Consider the following 22,835-nt stretch of genomic DNA (forward strand, 5'->3'; position numbering starts at 1 on the left):
CATATGTGTACAAAGAGTACAGCAGGGGGCTCAGAACACACCCCTGGGGGGCTCCAGTGCTGAGAGTGGTGGAGGCTGAGACATGTCCGCCCATCCTTACTGCCTGTGGTCTGCCAGTTAGGAAGTTGGAGATCCACTAACACATAGATGAGCTGAGTCCCAGATGCTCCAGCTTGGTGGTGAGTGTGGAGGGAATTATGGTGTTAAATGCAGAGCTGTAGTCTATGAAGAGCATTTTAACATAATTCCCCCTTCTAGTGTCCAAGTGAGTGAGTGATGTGTGGAGGAGATGAGAGATGGCATCGTCTGTGGAACGATTTGGACGGTAAGCGAACTGTAGTGGGTCCAGTGTGTCTGGTAGTGAAGAAATGATGAAGTCTCTGACCAGGCGTTCAAAGCACTTCATCACTACTGAGGTGAGGGCTACAGGGCGATAGTCATTGAGAGAAGCAGGGTGGGGTTTCTTCGGGACAGGAACAATGATGGACTCTTTGAAGCATGTGGGGATCACCGACTGAGATAAAGAGATGTTGAATATCTCAGTGAATATCTAATTTGTGCTTTGGACTGTCACCAGATTTCTTCTAGAAGTTTCTTGCCAGTCAGCAACTATCTTGGCAACACCACTTGAGTTTGTGTGTTGCATGCTAACATCCTTATCATATGTGTAATAATACTAAAGCGTCATCTTATGCACACACAAAAAACAAATATGGCTCCTTCGTGCAGGGTTTTCTGGTATGTTCATTTATGCTTCCCAATTAAAAAAAAAAAAAAGAAAAAAAAAAGAAAAAGCAAAGTTCTTGCTTCTCAGCCACTGCGGCCACATCCTCACCGTTTTTTAGGCAGTTATATAAACATACTGTGAGTGAGTCATAAGCTTAAATACAATAGTTGAAGGAACAAAAACTTAATGTTTAAAAATACCAGTCAAATCTGATTAAAGTAAATAATAAGTATACAATGTAGTTTTAAGACTTCTCAATGTTTCGTAACATTAATGTTCTATGAACTCGTGAGTCCAGAAATCTGAATGTCATGAAAAGTATTTATTATTCGTGTATTATTATTTTACAATACAAGGTTGTTTTTTTCCTGATACTTCATGCAAACCACATTTCTCCAGGCCTGTCCTAATCAGCTTACTCAGTATCACTAGATCCAATGCTGCTCCTCCAGCAGAGCACACAAAAGTAGGAGAGACCAGAGATGCCATGGCTTAGTTAGGAGACTGTTTGCTTCAAGGCCACTAGAGGGTGCTGCCATAAAACTACAATAAATGAATTGACCTTTTGACCTGCTCACACTCTTTTATGCAAAACCCTGCTGATGACACACACAGACACACACACACACACGCACACAGATTCTAGGTCTGACCAACCGTCTCCACCGTGGGCAAAAAGATGACAGTCAATAAAATTCTAAAATTTTATTTATAAACACAATGAATAGTAGTTAAAAGTCCAGTGTCCCATTTAGGTACAAAGTAAAAACACACAGTCCAAGGCCAGAGCCAGCTATGCCACAAAGCCAGTTGCACTCCACACGTTGTTCACTTCAACAGGGGTAGCAATTGTCCTCTGAGATCCACCACCCTGTAAGTAGAAAGCCTGCACAGAGCGACAAAATAAGACAATTCACTATATAATTCACAGCCCATCCATCCCAAACATATCAGATCATTAGAGGTTTTGTCACATTACATACCTGCACTGAGAGACAAAATAACACAGCAGTGTTTGTAATGTGGGCTATAAGTAGACTAGCATATCAGTGCAATCAATTACACCTGCCTCCAATTAGTCCAGCCCTTTTACAGTCATTGACTGGGTGAGAAAACACGAGCAAATCAACCCAAGAGACAAGCAGGAAGACTCTCTGAAGGCTCCTGTGGCTGCACAGGCAGTCTTACAATTACGAGGTTGGAGAGTTGTTGTTTCAAAATGTTCACACTGATTTCACATGCTCATTAACTCACAACCAGCTGACCATATATATTTCTGCTGCTGAGCTGCTTTTTGATGGAGATTTTCTGAATTTATTTTGCTACCATAAGAGCAGACTCCATGCTGAAAGCATGTGCACTGTCACTTGCAATGAGTGGCACTAATGACGCTAAATTTAATTACAGGTCATGGACAGCCTTCATAAATGCTCATATTACTCACCCACACTGAATTCCAGCACAGGTTCATCTGGGTCCTGACTATTTCCTGCAAAGTAACACAAACGTCATCAGAACATTAAGTCAGAGAAACAACATTTGGAGCTTTTGTACATGATAAATTATACTGCAGTAGTAAAACAAAGTCAAGCAGCAGTACATTTATTAAAATCACCTTCAGCTGTAATATTTAAACTGATTTAGTGTCAATTTAGATTATGTTGAGATTAAAATGAAACTAGTACCCTTGTAATGTCTTTTTAAATTAGAGGTAAATATTTGTATATTTTTTACATAATATAATTATATTTACTGGATTTTCTCTCTATTGTAGTTTAGTATTATAGTTATTACTTGTCTTGTTTTTACAATGATTTGCTCTGAATGCAGCCTTTAAAGAAAAGACTATCTGTTCAGTAACTATCCATCAGACTGGGTCCATGTTACCAGCCAAATGGGTAATAATTAAAGTAAGTTTTGAATTACGTATATTTGGGTGTTTAGGTGACACTTTTGCAAAAAATATATATAATTAGGTTTAAAAGAACTAAACATGTATGTATTTAAAAACAATAAGTGTGTTAGAATTACTACAGCAACAGGTTGTAGCTCACTGTACTATTTTTGAGCACAACTTTGGTGCTTTTGCCTCATTTTTAAATCAGTGATCCCAGTAGCACAGTCTAAGCAGAGACCTCAGTGCTTGGCAAACAATCAATAGAATCAATTTAATTATTAAAAAGAAACAAAATAAATGCCAACCATATAAAAAAAAACATAAACTTAAGGAAAAAACTAAACTTGATTTTGTGTCTTTAGGCTATTGTTAACAGCAAGCATGAGGTTAGTGCATATGTATTATTATTGGAAAGATTACTGCAAAGAAAAAAAGGTTGAACCAGGAGGGGGCGATATTGCTCTTCTTACCATGAGTTACATGCAGGCTATTACTTACCATGTCACTCACATTTATTTCACAAAACAGCTGAACCCACTTAATTCGATTTAATTGTATTTATGCAGAGCTGAATCACAACAACAGTCTCCTCGAGGTGGTATAGATTGTAAGGTAGAAAGTCTACAATTAAAAAGAAAAAACCTCAATACAGTGGGAAGGAACAACTCACTTTTAACAGGAAGCACCCTCTGGCAGAACCACGGTCAGGGAGGGGCGGCCCGCTGCGACCCTTTGGGGATGAGGAGACGAAAAAGGGGACAAAAGACACACTGTGGACGAGAGCCAGAGATGAACAAGAACTAATTATTGAATGCAGAGAGGTGTATAAACACATGGTGGGAATCCCCCAGCAGGGTAGTCCCAGGGTAACTAAGGGAGGATTCATGGTCACCTGATTCAGCCCTAGCTATATGCGTTGGCAAAAAGGTAACTTTGAAACTTAATCTTAAAAGTAGAGATAGTGTCCGTCTCCTGCATTCAAACTGGGAGCTGGTTCCACAGAAGGATGATCCCCTTCTACTTCTAAATATCCTAAAAACCACAAGGAAGCCCACAGTCTGAGAGCAAACTATCAAACTACAAGGTCTTTAAAATAAGATGATTATTCAAGACCTCATGTGTGATGGGAAGGATTCTGAATTTGATGCTGGACCCACAAATCATAAAAGAGAAACACTAACTCACACACACCAGAAAGTGCCAAGAATTATAATTATATGTAATTTAGTTTTGCGTTCCTTTATAATGCTTTCAACTATACAAATAAGACACTTCATGGGGGCGCCTGAGCCTTGTAGACACAACAAATACTGAACAAACCTCATGCGCCCTGTTGTTGACAAAACGATAAAAATGAATGTGTACTTCTGTCTTATTTAGGTCATTTTTGTAGTTTTTGTAGACAGACTACTGTAATTTCTCAATAAAATGTCGCTTATTATCGCTCACTCTCAAGAACAAAAACGTGAGTAATTTCCCAGTAGCTCACCATATTTGGGATCTTCTAACATCCACACTTCATGTTTAAACGGTGGTGCGGAGGCGGTGTACCGTCGCAGGCCGGATGTAGCATTCAGCGCGGTGTGCCTTTTTTTCAGTTGCTAAGCAACAGATTTGTCCCGCCCCTTTCGTTATGACGGGGCGGGCCAGTCCTTTGACTGGTGACGTTACAAAGAAACGTCAGGTGACGTTACAAAGAAACCTTAAACCGACCTTATATATAGACCTGGCTGTTCAGTTGAAACGCATTCACACAGCGGGACAGCAGCGCTTTAAACGTTCAAACACGGAGTTTAACACAAAACAACATTTTAGACATAAAAAACAAAAAAGTGAAATGGCAAGCTCGAACTGTAACACAATGACAAATGATGAAACAGTTCAGACCAATGGGGATAATTCTACAGTACATGCTTTGGTATCCCTCTTGGATAACTTGGTCAGTAGTTTTTCGAACAAGCAGTTGTTAGAGCTTACCGCAGGCTATCCGGATTGCGTCACCGCTAAGCGGCTTGTAGGTTTTGTAGAGGACGTAATGGACCTGTGTGAACAGTCACTAGCAGTATCACCGCTGAGGTCTTCCCAGAACTCCCCTGTACATGAAAACTGTTCTGTCCACACCACTACTGGCAAAACGGTTTTGTCACGTGTGAAATTTTTGGACGATTCTGCTGAGCAGGAGTTTGATACAGCACAGAATATAGATGCTAACAGCCAAGAAACAGCTAACACAGAAGAAAGCTGTCAAAATGCTGACCAACACAGTGCTGCAAAAGCAGAAAACAATCCAATTCCAGATCCCCAGCAGCAGAAATCCTGTGTTGAACATGAAGCCAGCATCCCACCGTTAACAAACGTAAGTCAAACGGAGTCATATAAAAAGATACAGCATCACAGATCTTCTGTAGACTGTGAGCCACCTGAAAAAACAGACTTTGAAAGATGGTTAGAGACATTAATTCAGGCTGTGCTTTCAAAGCTTGGTAAACTTTTAAAGTGCCCTCATTCTCACCAAAAACGTTTGTTGGATCTACTCTTGGACAAATTCAAGGGGATGGATTTGCATTTAGACCGAAAAGTGCAGAATTATTTTGACTGCATTGCTAATGCGATTTTCACTGATATTTGTGACAAATTACATAAATTGTCACTAATATCATTGAAAATGGGGAGGAGTGGGGAGGAGGATTCAATGAATTTAATGGAACAACCAATATTTAATATCATAACTACTTCAGTATTCCAAGAACACCTGTTGGCAGTAACAGTTACTGATAGACTGGAATCATATGAAAAGAAAGAAAGATGCAGATTTTCAGTGGAAATCTTTGTGGAAGGACTGATTTCCCAGGTTGCAAAAAAATCAGGCACAGTCTTCAGCATTGAAAGTGCTGAAGCTATCTCCAACCGGCTTACCATGAAAATCTGGACTGAAATCAGGGCCAGATACGACAAAATCCCACCAGAGAAGTTCAAGAAACTCAGCGAGAGGGTTTTCAAATCCCTCTGTAAAAGATGGAAGCATGCATCTTTGGTGACATTCTGGCAATTAAACTTCCAAGATCTTGATGAAGATATTGTTAAAACTTTCAAAAGAAAGATATTCACAGAACCAAGTTGCATATCTAAGTGCTTCTCATCGGTGCGGGCATTTTTTGGGAGGTGTAAGGGAAGAAACAAAGTTTCCACTTTATAGTGACATCGTGATATCAACAGCAAAATATTTTCTAAAACTCACTGGACACTTTAAATGAGCTAGTTTTACATTTAGATCAGATCAAGTCATTTTTGAAATCCCCAGGAATGGTCGCGGCAGATGGCCACCCCGCCCTGAGCCTGGTTCTGTCGAAGGTTTCTTCCTCTTAAAAGGCAGTTTTTCCTTCCCACTGTCGCCTCGTGCTTGCTCAGAGGGGTTTGTTCTTTTGGGGTTTTCTTTTTAATACTGTAAGTTGTTACCTTACAGTGTGAAGCACCTTGAAAACACCATTGTTTCCTTTGGTGCTATACAGATTGAAGTGACTTGCACTGATAACATAACTAAGCTGGGACTTTAATTTAACATCAATAAAATTATAAAAATATTACATCTTGATTTCTGCTTGTTTTCATTGTCTGTGACTTAATGAATACAAATGTGTAATTTAACAGATTCTTTCTTTATGTTAGTCTGACCGGTGATTCCACGTTGGCCTTAGGTGTTGGCGCGGATACGCTGCAGCCCCTGAGCCATTAATGGCCCAGCACACTACAGTAAAAACAAAACAACAGCCATCTGTCCAACTAGGAAAGGAAAATAATAAACTGCCTCCTTGGAGGCAACCTGACTCAAAACAGTTGCAGTCCAACTCAGACTGACTGCAATCACTCTCAGGCAGATTGATGAAGATCTGCAAATAACTGTTGTCTAATTTATAAACGCAGACAGATTGCCAACACGTCTGTTCACAATAGAGGACTGTACTTACATGGTTGCAAACTGGTTGTTATCTTGCTTATATGAAAACATTACTTTGGAGCAATGAAACTCAAACACATTCATTTTTAAAATGCTTCAAAATGAAATTTTGAAATATTTGGCTTTATGCTTTGAAAGTGCCGTTGTGAGTGGGAGTGTGAAATCCTTACTTGATGTGTTCCCTTTGCCTTTACTGTTTTCAGTTTTATCAGTTTTCAGTTTTATTTGTCATATGCAAGTTAGCACAGGGTCAACATTGCAATGAAATGTGTTTGACGAGCAGCAGTCACTCAGCAGCATGGTACAGTAGAAGAAAATATAATAAAATATAATAAAATAAAAAATAGAAAAATAGTAAAGAGCAAAATATTAGAGAGACGTGGTAAAAGAGAAAAGATGACTAAAAATATATATATATATATATATATATATATATATATATATATGTATCTATAAATATATGTACACTAGTGATTAAATAAGAAAATCTTGAAAAGAAATATGACGGGAGGTCAGATGGGATATTGCACAGGAATGAGCAGCAGAAAATTACAGTATTACTCAGACTTTTAATAGTCATATTGTCAGTTTTGGCCGACGGTCATGGGTCACTTCCACTAAAATAGCACGAGACTGGAGTAAAATGTACTTTATTAATGAGAACACATGGTGATACAGCAAAGAATCCAACCCTTCTGAAAAGCAAATGGCTTCCTGTTATACTCTACCTGATTCAGGTGAGCATCTGGAATAGACCAAGTCTGGGGGTCAGCAAACCAAAGGGAAACAAAACCCTCCCCATAAGAAAACCACTACAATATAACCAACACGTTCTCACTCCCAAAGCGTAACATTTTACGCTAGGTGACAAATCGTCACCATATTACGTTTTCGGCTACCCACCACGTTCCTAAATGACGACCTCGGAAAAAAGAGGAAATATGAGAACTGTCTGGACTGAATCTACACATGTTTGCTCTTTTTCTTCAAATCGCTTAGAAACACGCTATTTAACATCATTAAAGTCCTGGTTAAGGTCAGGAATAAGGTTATGGTCAGGGCTAGGGATAAGGTTAGGTTTAGGGCTGGAATACAGGGCTGGAACGTCTATTACCGCCGGAGCGTCATTGCACTGGATTCCAGCCATAGCCCGCCGCGTACCATAAGAACGCCGAAGGTCTCCTTTCACGTTCCTCAGGAACGCCGCGGGACGTGACAAAACGTCGACATGTTACGCCTCGGGAGTGAGAACGGGCTGATATAACACATCATAGACATATGAAGATTTGTAACAAGTCCTATAAATAATTCCATAACATATAAACTTCAGTCTCTTCTATATACATTAAAACAGCGGTCCCCAACCTTTTTTGCGCCACGGACCGGTTTATGCCCGACAATATTTTCACGGACCGGCCTTTAAGGTGTCACAGATAAATACAACAAAATAAAACTAGTACCGATACCGGAAAAAAAGAAGATTTATTCATAACACACGTGAAAGACCCAGGAAAACAGAGTTAACGATAAAAACGATAACAAAATAACGATAAAAAACGATAAAAACTCTGAAAACCATACATTTCACACCTGAGCCTCATCTCTCGACCAAACGACGGTCCGTGGCCCGGCGGTTGGGGACCGCTGCATTAAAACACCTTAACCACAGTTAGGTTTCAGCCCTCGCTGACTCAGAACAAAGTAAGACAATCAGAGTTCGATTGGTTTTTACTTGTGCAGGGGAAGCCTGGTCGGATTCTCAGAGTTGCAAGCTCTACACCCAAACTCAGACAACTCCAACTCCAGCCTTTTATTGAATGAAAACAGTTACACAACCGCCCATTGTAAACCCCATATGTTGTGTGGTAAAAGCTAAGGCACTGTGTGTGTGTGTGTGTGTGTGTGTGTGTGTGTGTGTGTGTGTGTGTGTGTGAGTGAGTGAGAGAGAGTGTATGTGTGTCTGTATACGTGACTTCCTGCTTACAAACGTTTTAACCGCATCTCTAGTCATAAAAGGGTCATCTCCCCTCAACCTCGTATATGGCTTAACCTCTCTAACAGTCCACCATTTACATGGTGAGCCCATAAAGGGCAGGAAGTGAACATTCCTTACCAAATAAGGAAACCAGAATCTTACATAGATTGTGCCTGCAGTTGAAAACTATAGCTAGTAACATCCCCAACATCCTACATGTGGGGGAGGAACAGAAAATATCTGAACATACAGTTCAAGACAAGGTCCAAGCACAATAATGACAACTTTTAACAAAATCACTCCAACACACTCCCCTAGCCTGGCACATTGGTTTTCTCCAGGAGCTCATAAGCAGGTGATTGAGCTGCTTTTACTCTTTACAAAGTGAGTACTGTTAACACTTCTCTTTTTACATATACAACTAATTTAGGTTACAGACAAATGATTAAATGTGAACAGCTCTAACACAGGTTCTTTTCCTGACACAGGTAGGATGGCCAGTCCCCCTGTCTCTTCACCTTTAACGAGTCACTTAAATAACAACCCAAAAAGCCTAATAAAGAATCACAATCAACCAGTGTGTGTTTTTCTTCATTACGGTTTTTAAATACAAATCAGTCAGTCAATTAATAAAAATACAAGTAAGGGTAATGGAACCCCTGGTCTCCATTACACACATAAATACCATAAAGACACTAAGTCGTAGAGCTCTGAACTCCTTGCTTCTATGATATTTACACTTCTTCTTGGCCTTCTCCTTCACTCTGAGTCACTCCAGGATAAACGCATCAGCTCAGACATACAATAATTAAAATATGTGTAGGTGACCGTTTGGCAGAAGACGATGTCGAGGCGGTACTGCAGTGACACGTCCGTGGCTATCGTCGGGGCGGTGTCCTGCATCAGAAGGAAGTCAATAGACTTCTTGGCTTTGTTGCTCATCATGGCGCTGTAGTCCGTGGGCGTGGCCTGCAAAAAGTGTAAATAAACCATCAGAGACCAAACACAAATATGCCTTCCAACCACTAGTTTAGACAACATCTTGCAAAGAGTGTGTATTTCAGAGTGCAGTTGTTTTTAAATTTGACAGAAACAGAAATAAAGACGGAAGAGAAGGACAACAGGGAAAGCAGAAGCACCGACACACTGAAATCTTTTAGGGTCAAGCTCCAGAACTAGCCACAAATCCTGCTGGAAAGAACCTAAAAATACTTAAAAATACTTGCAGAGATCGAATGGAGCCGTTAACTCAAAAGCCTGGTGTCAGGCATGTTCTTTAATAAATAAGAAACGAGCTGATATGTTACAGACCCCAGTCTTTACGTAAAGAAAAAGCTGACATTTAGAGCGGTCTCGCAGCAGATTTTAAAACAGTGACACTGATTTGTGGGGTTTTTGGGCACAAATTTGAACCTTTTTGTTTTATCCATGTCCTTGAACACAGCTCGTGACTTGGGCGCTTTCATATGTACCGATTCATTTAGGTTTGTGCACTGAGGCCAGATTTAGGTATTAAAAACGAGTCAGTCATAACACTTCTTACATTAGTTAAAAAGCTGAGCTTACACTAAACCAACATTTAAATTTCCCCTTGTGGGACTAATAAAGGTATATCATATCATATCATATCATATCATATCATATCATATCATATCATATCATTACTAAAGTATTGCTGCAACATTGTAAAGACAAAGATGACACACAGACCAGACATAAAACACTGAACACTTTTTAAAGACGAGTCATTTAAGAGTATTTTCTCATAGAATAAAGTCGGCTGATATGGTGAAGGAAAAATCTGCTCACGAATCCTCCAACTTCTTAAAAGTAAGGAGTGACCTGAGCTGGAAATCAACATGAGAGGGATGACTCAAGAAGAAGAAGAAGCAACAAGAAAAGAAAAACAGAGTTCAGAGTGTAGTTAAGATATCAAGCTGTATCCACAATGTGTGCCAAGAAACTAAGCTTGTCTGTTGTCATGCTAAAGAAATAAAAAATCTGGAATCAGAAAACAGCCAATAACTGCTGATCAACTCACCCACTCCTCTTCGTGCCAGTCCACGTGCAGTGACGACTGGCTGTTGTGACCGCTGTACTTTGCTCTCAGCGTATCCTTGTCATTGCGGAGCACTACTTGTTCAGACTCAGCGGAAGGAGAAGCTTTGGTTGCGATGTACTCGTACTGCGTTCAGGGCCTAAATAGCTGAAGCTAGCAGCTTGCAGCCGCACACTGCCACCAGCTGACGGGTCTGAAAGGAAGAGGGTATGAATGAAATATGAAGCGTCCCCACGTAACGTCAAACACTTTTAGTACCTTGTCAACCAGACTGGCGAGCGTCCACTCCAGTCCGCTGGCCGATTGGTCTTTGGCAGCTTGAGACAGCCTCTCTGCGTAATAGCTGACCTGAGTCTTCAGCGTGTTGACGTAGGCGATGATCTCTTTGGCTCGGACAGTGTCCTGGGGTATGTGGATGATGACTGAGCTGGAGAGGGCACTACTGCAGGGAACAAAGACACACCGACACATCTGTATCCGAGCTGGGACTGAGGACACTCACCAGCCACTTTATTAGGTACATGTGTTCAAAAGCTTGTGGCAGCAATTTAGTGCATTTAGTCAAATAAAGACAATAGAGTGGCCTGCAGGTGTATATTTTTGTAATGTTTCTGTCTTATGCCTGAAATATGCTTCAGCAGGAAATATACGCTGTAACTGGAAACAACAGCATGATGGACCGGTTTAGTGTTAAGAGGTGTTACATCTGAAGTTAGAACGTAAATTTCCTGCAGAAATCTAAATCAAGCTTCAGAGGTACTGTTCCAAAAATATAGGGAGGGACGTTACCCACCAGATGTAAAAACAAACACTGTCTGCATGCACATGCCTGCTCTCAATGAGCCTAATTGTGGCTTAGAAAAAACAACGAGGAGCCGACTTCGATAAATGCGATACCACTCGCTTCACAAATTCAGACCATCTACAGTGGCGTGTCTAGAAAATTTTTGTTGGGGGGGGCCAGGTAGGGGCACAGATTTGGAGAAGGGTGGCAGATTTAATTGGCAGATAATGTTTTAAAAAAAAATTCTACCAACCCTTAACCATAATTCAATAATCCTATAAACCTAATAACCAAATGCACTTTTAACTCTTATTAGAATGAGATTTTAACCACTACGGTGCAAAGTTTTTAGATACTGCGTTGATAAAGTACAAGAGATACAATCAGTGCTTTGTCAGTGTTTACTCAGCAGTCAAGGACAGCAATATTTGCATAGTATTTTTACTGACATATAGTGCACATATGTTTTGGGCAAAAACATTTTTGAAAATTAAAATACGAACATTTGTAACAAACAATTGACAAATTAGCCAATGCCAATGCAAAACTTTATCTGCCTGTTAAAAAAAGAAGATAATCTTCTCACAAACTGGTGTTTGATTTTGAAACAGGAAAAAAGTGGGGAAACAACTGAAAAGACTAACATTTGAATGAAACCTGAAAGCAAGTAAATACTTTCTATGCTGCCTTATCGTAAACTTTGGTAATATTGATAAAGAACAACACTGGCTGATGATAAAATACAGTCAGCTGGCATGGTGACACTGCCAGTATTAACCTGCAGGGCTGGACTGGGACAAAAAAATTGGGCATTTTTACTACAGACCGACCCACCAGGTAGTAAAGCCATAAAGACTTTGACTGAAAACAAACCCTGTTGTGACAGTGATGTACAGTCTTGTTGGTATATGTATGATTTCTATACATTTTACGTCAGATAAAAACTTTGGTTGTAAGATTTAGATAATTATTTAATAAAAACTAGGTATTTTAAATGAGAATAAGAAAGAAAAGTATTTCTTTGTGCCCACCTTTCCCTGTTAATGCCCTACCTGGCCCCCTGGCAAAACTTTGCTAGACCCGCCCCTGCACAGTTACCAGCTGTCTGCTACATAAAAAAGGATCCTGGTGTTATTTGTCTCTCAGAAACAGTTCATAACTTCCCTTCAACTCATTCATGTCACCTAAAAGGTAAACCTGTTTCTCCATCACCTGTTCAGCTCTGATGGTTCAGTAAGGACATCTCCTGGTTTCATCTTCATGTTTCCCTCTCACCACATATCTAAACAGACATCATGACCAGCAGCTTTACAGCTGTGGCTCCAGCAAACATCAGCTGATACTAGAAATTAATATTAAATACATTCTAACAACAGCCGATCAAGCTTAAACGTGCTGCTGTTGTTTAGCGCAACATCTGCTGGTTTCCTCTTTCTGGCGCAAAGTGGGCGATAAACAAGAGAGAAAAGCCGATCAGCTGATCATTGATCAGTTTCATGATTGAAGTAGCAACAGGAGAGGGAGGGGGAGAGAATGAGAGAAGAGGCAGCTGTGCAGCGTAAAGACAGAATAAATCCAGCTTTGTGTCTTTTTTCCATTCTAGCTAAAGTCCGGGACAAACTGCGTCTCTTCTCAGCTCAATACGAAACGTGTAATATTTTCTCTGAATGAGGGACCATTCCATTTTTTTAAGGAGCCGTTGGCAACTCTATTAACCTTATGAATAAAATAAAGTTCACTATCAGTAACATCATAGCACCCACCCAGCTGTATAAAAACTCCGTCAAACTGGCTAGAACGCAGTATGAGTTATTGCAACTGACAGTAAAAAGTCAGCAACATGAAAATAAACTCCATCTAAACTTGGTTTATATCTGACCCAGATAGACTGCAGGTCATAACTTCTTACCTGAAGTTCAGTTCACCTGACACTCGGACTGGCGGCTGCTTCGGGTCTCTCCTCCTGCCTCCCCTTCCCTCATCCACCTGTTGCCTCTGTGGAAGCCCCGTCATAGCCACCACCAAACAACGGAGTTATTTCTACACATCGACCTGCATCTGGCCAATCCACCACCTCTCATTGTTCATGCCATTGCAAAAAAAATAAAAAATAAGTCACTGGGGATATGCCCGGTATGCCCGATGGCCAGTCCAGCTATGTTAACCTGCAACCAAATCTGCAGCCCCATACAGCAATGTTACGACTTAGATTATATCTTATAACGCATAACTCTTATGTTAGCTGCCCTCAGTAGCATACTGTCTGAAATATTCGACGGCTGCAATAATTCTTTAAGTGTTATTTTTTTCCTTGGTATTCTAATTTCACCGAAGTTTACTAAACTCAACAAACTTGATATTACTTACCGGGACATTTATTCTGTCCTCATTTTCTTTCACCGAAAAATTGTTTCCTGCAGTGCCATCTTTCGCGCGTGGCTCTCCTACCTTTGCTAACGTGATGCGCATAGCGCAGAAGCGATGCTGCATTCACTTACACTCGGATATCTGAGCGTCACCGTGAAAACATAATCGGACATTTGATATTTGATTGAATTTTATTGTTTTGCCTTTGGGGTGGCACCTGGGGTGGCCAGTCTGGTTTGGGGGGTGGCCTGTGCCCCCCCAGGCCACCCCGCTGGACACGCCATTGACCATAGCACAGTTGGATGTTGAGTAAAGTCAGTCATATGTTAAAAGAATGAGTGATGACTCATGGTGAGACATCGATCATATGTCTAAACTTCAAATATTTTTACTCCTTGAGTGTTGGTCACATTTTAGTGAAATACGCACATGATTATTATGTAATGGTTCCTCACTCAAACTGGGTCATATGTGACCAAAAGCGTAACATACTGACAATTTGTCACATAGCATAAAATGTTACGCTTTGGGATGAGAACATGTTGGTTCACAACAATCACTACTGGTTTGAGACTCTTTTTCAGTTCTCAGTGGATTTTAATAGTCATTCATTTTTACAATAAAGCCAAGCAGAGCCAACAGAACTTATCACTTTGTTTCTGTACTTCAGCATTACACAAACGGATAATGATCCAGATGAGCTACTACATCACAGACACTCTCGTTAAGTAGATGTTATAATAAATCATGGTTGGTTCCTCACATAACAATGAATAAAACTGAAAGAAATGTTGTAGGCTACTCAAATGGAAAAGCCCACATAGTAAATAAAGTATCAAATTCAGTCATTTGGAAAGATTTCAGTGTCCCGTGACTATTGATGATAATGTTTTTGATGTTTTTTTTATACAGTCCCTTCATCCACTTGTTACTTATTTATTCAACATAAACAAAAATATGTACACTCCTAGCTTCACAGGCAATAATGACTGCTGCCATGCAGTTCTTAAAATGCTTTAATTCTAAGGTATTTGCTGTTACACAGTGGTAACTGTTACAGTTACCACTGGCTCTCAGCGAAGGCGGTCGCACTTTTCTCCTCTCCTCCTTACCCTTATCTTCCCTGCTTAGCCTCTATGTCCTTGTCTTGTCTCGTGTGCATTACTTTCCCTGGAACACTCTCTCACTGTCGTTCTCTAAAACCTAAAGAGAATTATGGATTTGATCAACTGGTCTCTGAATGCTATTGACACCCTTTTCTCAACGAGAAGTCTGGGCTCGGGAGAGCCCGAGTGCCCTGGAGGGACTTTCCCTGCCGGTTACACTATGGACAGGTGGCAGAACTGGAGGGTCATGTGCCTGGCGGGACTGTCGATCGAGGACGCTGAAGATCAGAATCAGAATCAGAATCAGAATACTTTATTGATCCCTGGGGGAAATTATTTTTTGTTACAGTGCTCCATTATAAACCAACATTAAGACAAGACAGACAATATGCTAACTAAGAATAGTACAATATATACATATATATACATACATACACAAGTCACTTATAAATAAATATTTGGAAAAGAAACATGTGTAGCTGTAGCAGCAAACAGTGTGTTAAGTGGATGCGTTGTACAGGGAGATGGCCACAGGCAGGAATGATTTCCTGTGTCGTTCAGTGGTGCTTTTCGGTAATCTCAGTCTCTCACTGAACGAGCTCCTGTGACTGACCAACATGTCATGGAGTGGGTGGGAGGTGTTATCCAACATTGTCTTTATCTTGGACAGCATCCGCCTCTCCGACACCACCTTGAGGGAGTCCAGCTCCATCCCCACAACATTGCTGGCCTTACGGATCAGTTTATTAAGTCTGTTGGCATCTGCGACCCTCAGCCTGCTCCCCCAGCATGCAACAGCATAGAGGATCGCACTGGCCACCACAGACTCATAGAAAATCCTCAGCATTTTCTGGCAGATGTTGAAGGACCTCAGTCGCCTCAAAAAATAGAGACGACTCTGGCCCTTCCTGTAAAGTGCTGTGGTGTTTTTAGCCCAGTCCAGTTTATTGTCAATGTGTACTCCAAGGTATTTATAGTCCTCCACAATGTCAACACTGACCCCCTGGATTGAAACAGGGGTCAAGTGTTTCCTGGTCTTCCTGAAGTCCACGATCAGTTCCTTGGTCTTTGCCACGTTGAGCTGCAGATGATTCTGCTCACACCACGTGACAAAGGAGTCGACCACAGCCCGGTACTCTGTCTCATCATCCCTGCTGATGCATCCAACCACCGCAGAGTCATCAGAAAACTTCTGAAGATGGCATGTCTCTGTGCAGTGGCTGAAGTCTGTGGTGTAGAGGGTGAAGAGGAAGGGGGAGAGGACAGTCCCCTGTGGTGCCCCTGTGTTGCTAATCACCTTGTCAGACACACACTGTGGGAGACGTACATATTGTGGTCTTCCTGTCAGGTAATCAACAATCCAGGACACCAGAGAAGCATCCACCTGCATCGCTGCTAACTTATCACCCAGGAGGGTCGGCCTGATGGTGTTGAAAGCACTGGAAAAGTCAAAAAACATGACCCTCACAGTGCTCGCCGGCTGGTCCAGATGGGTGTATACACGATTGAGCAGGTAGATGATGGCGTCCTCTGTTCCGAGACGAGGCTGATAAGCGAACTGAAGGGGATCCAGATGTGGTCTTACTATGGGTCGCAGCTGGTCCAGGATGAGCCTTTCCAGGGTCTTCATGATGTGGGAGGTCAGTGCCACGGGCCTGTAATCCTGGGGGCCACTGGGACGAGGCGTCTTTGGTACAGGGACGAGGCGTGATGTCTTCCACATCACCGGGACCCTCTGCAGACTCAGACTCAGCATAAACAGTTTATGAAAGACTCCACACAGCTGGGGGGCACAGGCCTTGAGGACAAGGGGACTCACTCCGTCTGGTCCAGCAGACTTGCCTGAGTGAAGTCTCCTCATTTGCATGTCAACCTGGTATTGAGTGAAGGTGATGGGTGGGGGAGGGGTGTCAGGAATCTCACAGGAGGCAACATGTGAAGAGAGAGGCTGGCACAGTGGTGTGGCTCTGGATTCCAGGCTGACTGCAGGTGAGGTTGTGGGGGTGGGAGCAGACACTGTGGTGTCGAATCTATTGAAAAACAGATTCAACTCGTCGGCTCTATTCTCACCTCCCTCAGCTGTTGCAGTTGCAGCTGGTCTGTCTGTCTGTGCTGATTGGAGCTCAGTTGTTCTGTCTGTTCTATTTTCCTCCTGATAATGTAAGCTGTTAAGTTACAGAGGATTTGAAAGCACAGTGATTATATAGGGAACATGAACACAGTGTACAGTCGAGTCTTAATAGCTTACTTACAACTGGGCTCGTCAGGCACTCTTTTTGGCTGCAGTGGTTATTTTTATATTTACATGTTTCCATCTCCCGTTTCTGCTCGGTAGCACCTAGTACTTTTCGGCTTATGTTTTCCTCCCTCCCTCACGCTCACAAACACACAGCGGGAGGGGCGGTCCCACACGTTCTCCCTGCAGCAAGGACTACACCGCCCATGAGGCTACAGTCTTAAAGGGCCATGCCTGTAATCATTTTTCGTATTGTCCATAAAATGTTTCCTTCGCAGGGTAATTATAAACCTTTTTGCTTCCTAGAATTAGTTTTGTTTTTTGGCAGCAACAAAGCGCAAAATCCAGTCAGCCTCTGAACCCGCCTCCCTCCTCCTTTCGTTATTTCATGATTTGGTTTGGTTCAGGTGCCAGCACGCTTGGCTCAGCAAAGTGGAAAGAGGGTAGGATGGCCCATTAACAAGAAAAGAGAAATTAAACTCATAACGTCCACATAGAAGCCACTGCTCGACTTTCCTAGCAGTAGATAGCTTACTTATTTACTTCCTTCCTTCAGAAAAGTTAATGTCTATTTTATTTTTATATCAAATAATGTTAAAACTGAAAACATTATAATGTAAAAAATGGCTTGCACATCTCAATCTTGCACAAAATCAAAAAATCTGTTTGTCTAAGTAGAATATTTATCCATGTCTGCACAGTGTTATATTTTTAGGACTGGCATGGTTTGCAATATTAAAGCAGTCTGGCCCAAAGTGATATTTTTGTTCATGAGGTTGCACCCAAGGCAGTGGCTTCTGAAAGCTGAAGGCTCTGCTTCCCATAATACCTTTAAATATCCTATGAACCACAAGTAAACCAGCAGTCTGAGAGCAAAATGCTTTACTGGGTTGGTACAGACCTATGAGGTCTTTGAGACAAGACTGGGCCTGATTATTCAAGACCTTGTATATGAGGAGAAGGATTTTAAATATGATTGTGGATTTAACAGGGAACCAATGAAGAGAAGCCAGTATGGGAGAAATATGCTCTCTTTTTCTAGTCACTGTCAGTACTCTGCAGCATGTTGAATCAACTGAAGGCTTTTCAGGTAGGTTTTAGGATCACATTTGGATACTTTGGATAAATTTGATACACAGACCAAAGTGTCATAACTCAGCATGTGATCATGAGGTTGGGAACTGACTTCTGTCACAAAAACAGGAAATACGTGATAATTATAAGTCTTATGAGACAGAACTTCAGTCTCTCACGTGCTGTGAGGAGAGAGAGATTTTTACTGTAATTCCACTGGTTGAGTTGGCTAACTAAACTTTTTATTAGCTTCATTGTGTCTTTGTAGGTGATCTGAAACTATAGATCTGCACTATCAGTACAATTGCTAAAAATCTTTTGTATTCTAAAGGGAAACTGTCCACAGTATTGCACTCCTATCCATATACTGGGGGAAACATTTTCAGAAATTCTTCCAAAATCCTGTTTCCATATTATTACATTTAGATTTCTGTTTGCTTCCATCCAATCATTTGCTACCACTTATCCATTTGAGCTGCAGTTTTAGACATGCCCAGATCTTCCTCATCCCAGCGACTTATTTAACCTTTTTCAATCATATAAAGCCATCTGAGTGATGTAAACTTGCCAGCATGTCCTGGACCTGCCTCGGGGACCGCATACATGTGGGACATGTGCCGGAGGCATCCTGATCAAATTAAGTTGCACATGCTTTTCATATGTTCTGTGATAATATTGTTGTGCTGATCACTTGTTTTGTATTAAGCTAATCTGTCATGGGTACGCCCTAAAAACGGGCTCAATATAAGTCAGCATCTGTACCACCAGTATTATCAAATACTACTTATATTTTTTTCCCACAGCTCCTATTGTGTTTTGTTCCTGTTTTCAAGAGCCCCAGGCAGGGACCTGTATGAGATTCAGAAACTGGGTTGTTTTTAGTATCATGTTGAGCTCTGAGAAATGGTTAGAGGAACTTGTTATTACATTCTCACTTCTCACAAAATGCTGTGACTGATATGCAGTGTTGGGAAGGTTACTTTTAAAATGTATTCCATTACAGATTACAGAATACAGAATACATGCCCCAAAATGTATTCTGTAACGTATTCCGTTACGTTACTCAATGACAGTAACGTATTCTGAATACTTTGGATTACTTAATATATTATCATGCTTTTTACAACAACGTGAATGTACTATTGCTGTGTGATTTATTACTATTACTGAAGGTCCGCGACTCCGAACTGTAGTAAAGGGACCTCTGACTGATACGGCGGGGTCCCTGTCGGCTCGTAGCCGAAAAATAGCTTTACTTTGTTGTGTGGGTCAACTTTTCTTGCGAGAGACAGAGAGAGGCGTTGAAAGACTGCTCCAACGGAACTTATTGTTTTCGGAGGAAAACACAAACACGGTGTACAGTCGAGTCCTAATAGCTTACTTACAACTGGGCTCGTCAGGCTCTCTTCTTGTCTGCAGTGGTTATTATTATATTTACATGTTTCCAGCTCCCGTTTTCCCCGATGACAACTTGTACCTTTCCACTCCCCTTTTTCTCCCTCCTCGCGCTCACAGACCCATAACGTGTATGGCAGTCCATTCTCCCTGCAACACGGACTACACTGCCCACGATGCTACATTCTTTAGAGCTATGCTTGTAGCATTCTGCCTGTTAGCTTAGCACAACAACAACAACGAAAAGGCTCTCTCTCACCCAGGAAACACACAGTCGCAGAGAGAGAGAGAGAGAGAGAGCGTCGCCCTGTAACCATGGCAACCATAACGCTGCCGCCTGGAACAACAGAACGTAGCTGTCAAACAAAACCCAAACAGTCCTGACCCGCGACAATATGAAACAGGAAAGTACCGCAGTGTAATCCATTTATTTCAACAAAGTAACTGTATTCTGAATACCACCTTTTTAAACGGTAACTGTAACGGAATACAGTTACTCATATTTTGTATTTTAAATACGTAACGGCGGTACATGTATTCTGTTACTCCCCAACACTGCTGATATATTCTCTTTTCTAAGCCTCTGTTTTTAGTACTTGCTTGCTATGGAGAATATAAGACAAAGGACACACTGGGTGACCTTTGGTCACACTTGGAACAATAATCAAGAGAATAATAACCTTCCATAATTATCTGTGTAGTTCTTGTATTGCAAACCAAGGTTACTGGATCGCACATAAAGATGCAACAAAGACAATAAAAGGCAAAAAAATAAAAAATATCTCTGCATTTGACATTTTTGTTTATTTACTGGGGCCATGACTTTTTGCTCTCTTAAATATAAATGTTAATTTTTGTATTTAAATTATGAACTATGCCAGGATTTATGGTGACCCTGATCACTGAGTTAGGCTGTGTGGAAATTTTAATAGTTTACAGTGTGCTGGTTTTTGTTTGTTTGTTTGTTTTTGTTTGTTTGGGGGGGGGGGGGGGGGGGCAATCATATGCAATACATTATGCAGTTTTAGAATTTCTATTCAATGTTTAGTGTAGCTAGGCTCAAGGTGTTAATGCCATCTTATTTTAATAAACAACACTGTCTTTTGTAAAATCAGGTTGCCACTAGGGGTGGTAGGAGATTACAACCCATGCCACCCCTGCCACCCCTGATCACTAGGGAGTTGTGCATACTCCCTGCAGATCATCTGCAGGATTAGATGGTAGTAAGCCCAGTCTAAGTGGGACTACCTGTATAAATAAAGGTTAAATAAGAAATAAAAAGAGGCTTGTTAGTGAGAATCCTAGACAAAAGGAAACTGTCTAAGGAATCCAAACAAAGAGGCACTGTTAGATCAATGAGGAGGAAGGAGCTGCCATAAAAAAGCCCATGCAACTAACAATTGTTCTTTATTCAGAAAGTTGCCAGACTAGATGACTTGCATTCTAATTCCAATGATTTAAAAAGAATGAAAACAGGAGACATGTTACAGTTCATAAGGACTAAGAAGCCTTTTGTTTTGTTTTGTTTTGTTTTGTTTTCAAAAGGTCCTGATCTTGTACCTCATTAATTTGGAAGATTAAGTCAGTAAAATAATTTTTTTTTGACCTGGTGATCTGATGTTTGGATGTCTGAACAGAAAGACACCCCTGGCGCTCTACACCATTTTCTCTAAGGTCTGTGCAGCCTGTCTGAACTTAACTGGAGAAGAAGCAAAGAAGGGTTTAATGAATGGTCTCTGGCTGATCACTTATAAGGTAGTGCCAAGAAATCAGCTCACACATTTCATCACACATCTCTTGGTTTTACTGCATCATCTAAATTGAGGAGCAAAATTCTAATAATGTCAACAAATAATAATATAATAATTTGTATATTTTTTAAATTTTAAGATCTCCCAGATGTAAATTACCTAAGCATCCTACCAAGGGCGATTTGGTTTTGGCATTGGTGGGGACAGATGATTCAACCACCGAACCCTGCCCTGTTTCTTTTTTCTTTTTTTTCCTCCTTCTTGTCTTTGCTTCTTGATAAAAAAGGAGAAATACACTTGCCTACATATCCTATTCTGCATGCTTTTAAACTATTTAAAATTACAATTCATAGTTTTATATGTGAATTATATCATGTTAAATTACTATTAAACAAATGACTGACTAAGTTAGGCTTTAGTTTACTTCAGCCATATTCCATATAAATCAGGTATCATACAAAAATAAAAATAGCTTCAAATACAGTCATGACAATAAAAAGAATATGACTTTAGGGACTTAACAACATTAGTTCAGTTATAGTACACCAACATCTGTTATACTTTGACACTAAGGGAACACTGAATGACCTGGTGGTTTTTGTCCATTAACTACTCATCTAAGATTATCACAAAGAAAAAGATCTCTCAGCAAAATTATGCAACATTTTAGGCACTATTGCTCCTATCAAATCAGTGAGCTGGGATTTTTTTATTCTAAACATGAACTACCGTACAGCAACAGACATGGACTACATGTCCCACACAACAACTCAATGTCCACTGTGTGAAGGAGCCAAACACTCGTTAACTGAGATAAACTGCTGCCATATTTGTTTTACATCTATACTGTCCAGTCTCTCTTGGTGGTCATGGCATACATCAGGATTGTGTAATCTCATTTGAGTCATTGTTGACCTTACTCACTCTTTGAGGCTCACTGTGGTCGTGAGTAGGGATGGGTATCGTTTAGGTTTTATCCGATACCAGTACCAAACCGGTACTTTTGAAACGGTGCCGGTGCTTAAACTGTGCTCAAACCGGTGCTCGAACCGGTGCTTAAAGAATGGAGAACACAAAATTGGTCCAAAAACCTCTCATGTTCAGCTGTTTTTTTTGTAAAAAGATAACAATGTTAGACTTTTCTGCAGCTATAGGGGATTTATGGCATCACTCTTGGCTGGAAGCAGTGCTTAAACAATGGAAAACACAAACTTTGTCCAAAAGCCTCTCATGTTTAACTGTTTTCCACTTTTTCTTTGGTCATTTTAACTTTTTTGGCCAGGGTGAAGGGAGTATCTGCCATCAAACAAGAAGACAGACACATGTAGCTATGATGATGTTTGCTAGTTCACCTTACATGCATTAATTTAATAACGTGGTTAGCCTACTCAACGTAAATTACACACGAACAACATTAAGCTACTGACCCAGAGAAGAACAGCTGTTGCTGCCATCATCATCCGTCATCATTTCTGCTACACTGGCAGGGCTAGGGGCCAGAACTCTACT

At 40.9% G+C, this 22,835-nt stretch overlaps 1 long non-coding RNA gene across 2 annotated transcripts; it reads right to left on the minus strand.

Moving 5' to 3' along the window:
- Positions 1-1,030: 1,030 nt before the first annotated feature.
- LOC112433805 (uncharacterized) lies at positions 1,031-6,901 on the minus strand. Of its 2 annotated transcripts, XR_013093522.1 has the most exons (4): positions 4,114-6,901; positions 3,295-3,394; positions 2,172-2,216; positions 1,031-1,613 (listed from the first exon to the last, which is right to left on the minus strand). It is a non-coding gene; the product is annotated as an uncharacterized LOC112433805 (long non-coding RNA). The 2 variants fall into 2 exon arrangements; XR_013093521.1 differs by having other exon boundaries at positions 3,295-6,901.
- Between the last annotated feature and the right edge of the window lie 15,934 nt (positions 6,902-22,835).

The sequence above is a fragment of the Maylandia zebra genome, linkage group LG16 (assembly GCF_041146795.1).
Source record: "Maylandia zebra isolate NMK-2024a linkage group LG16, Mzebra_GT3a, whole genome shotgun sequence".
Lineage (NCBI taxonomy): Eukaryota > Metazoa > Chordata > Actinopteri > Cichliformes > Cichlidae > Maylandia > Maylandia zebra.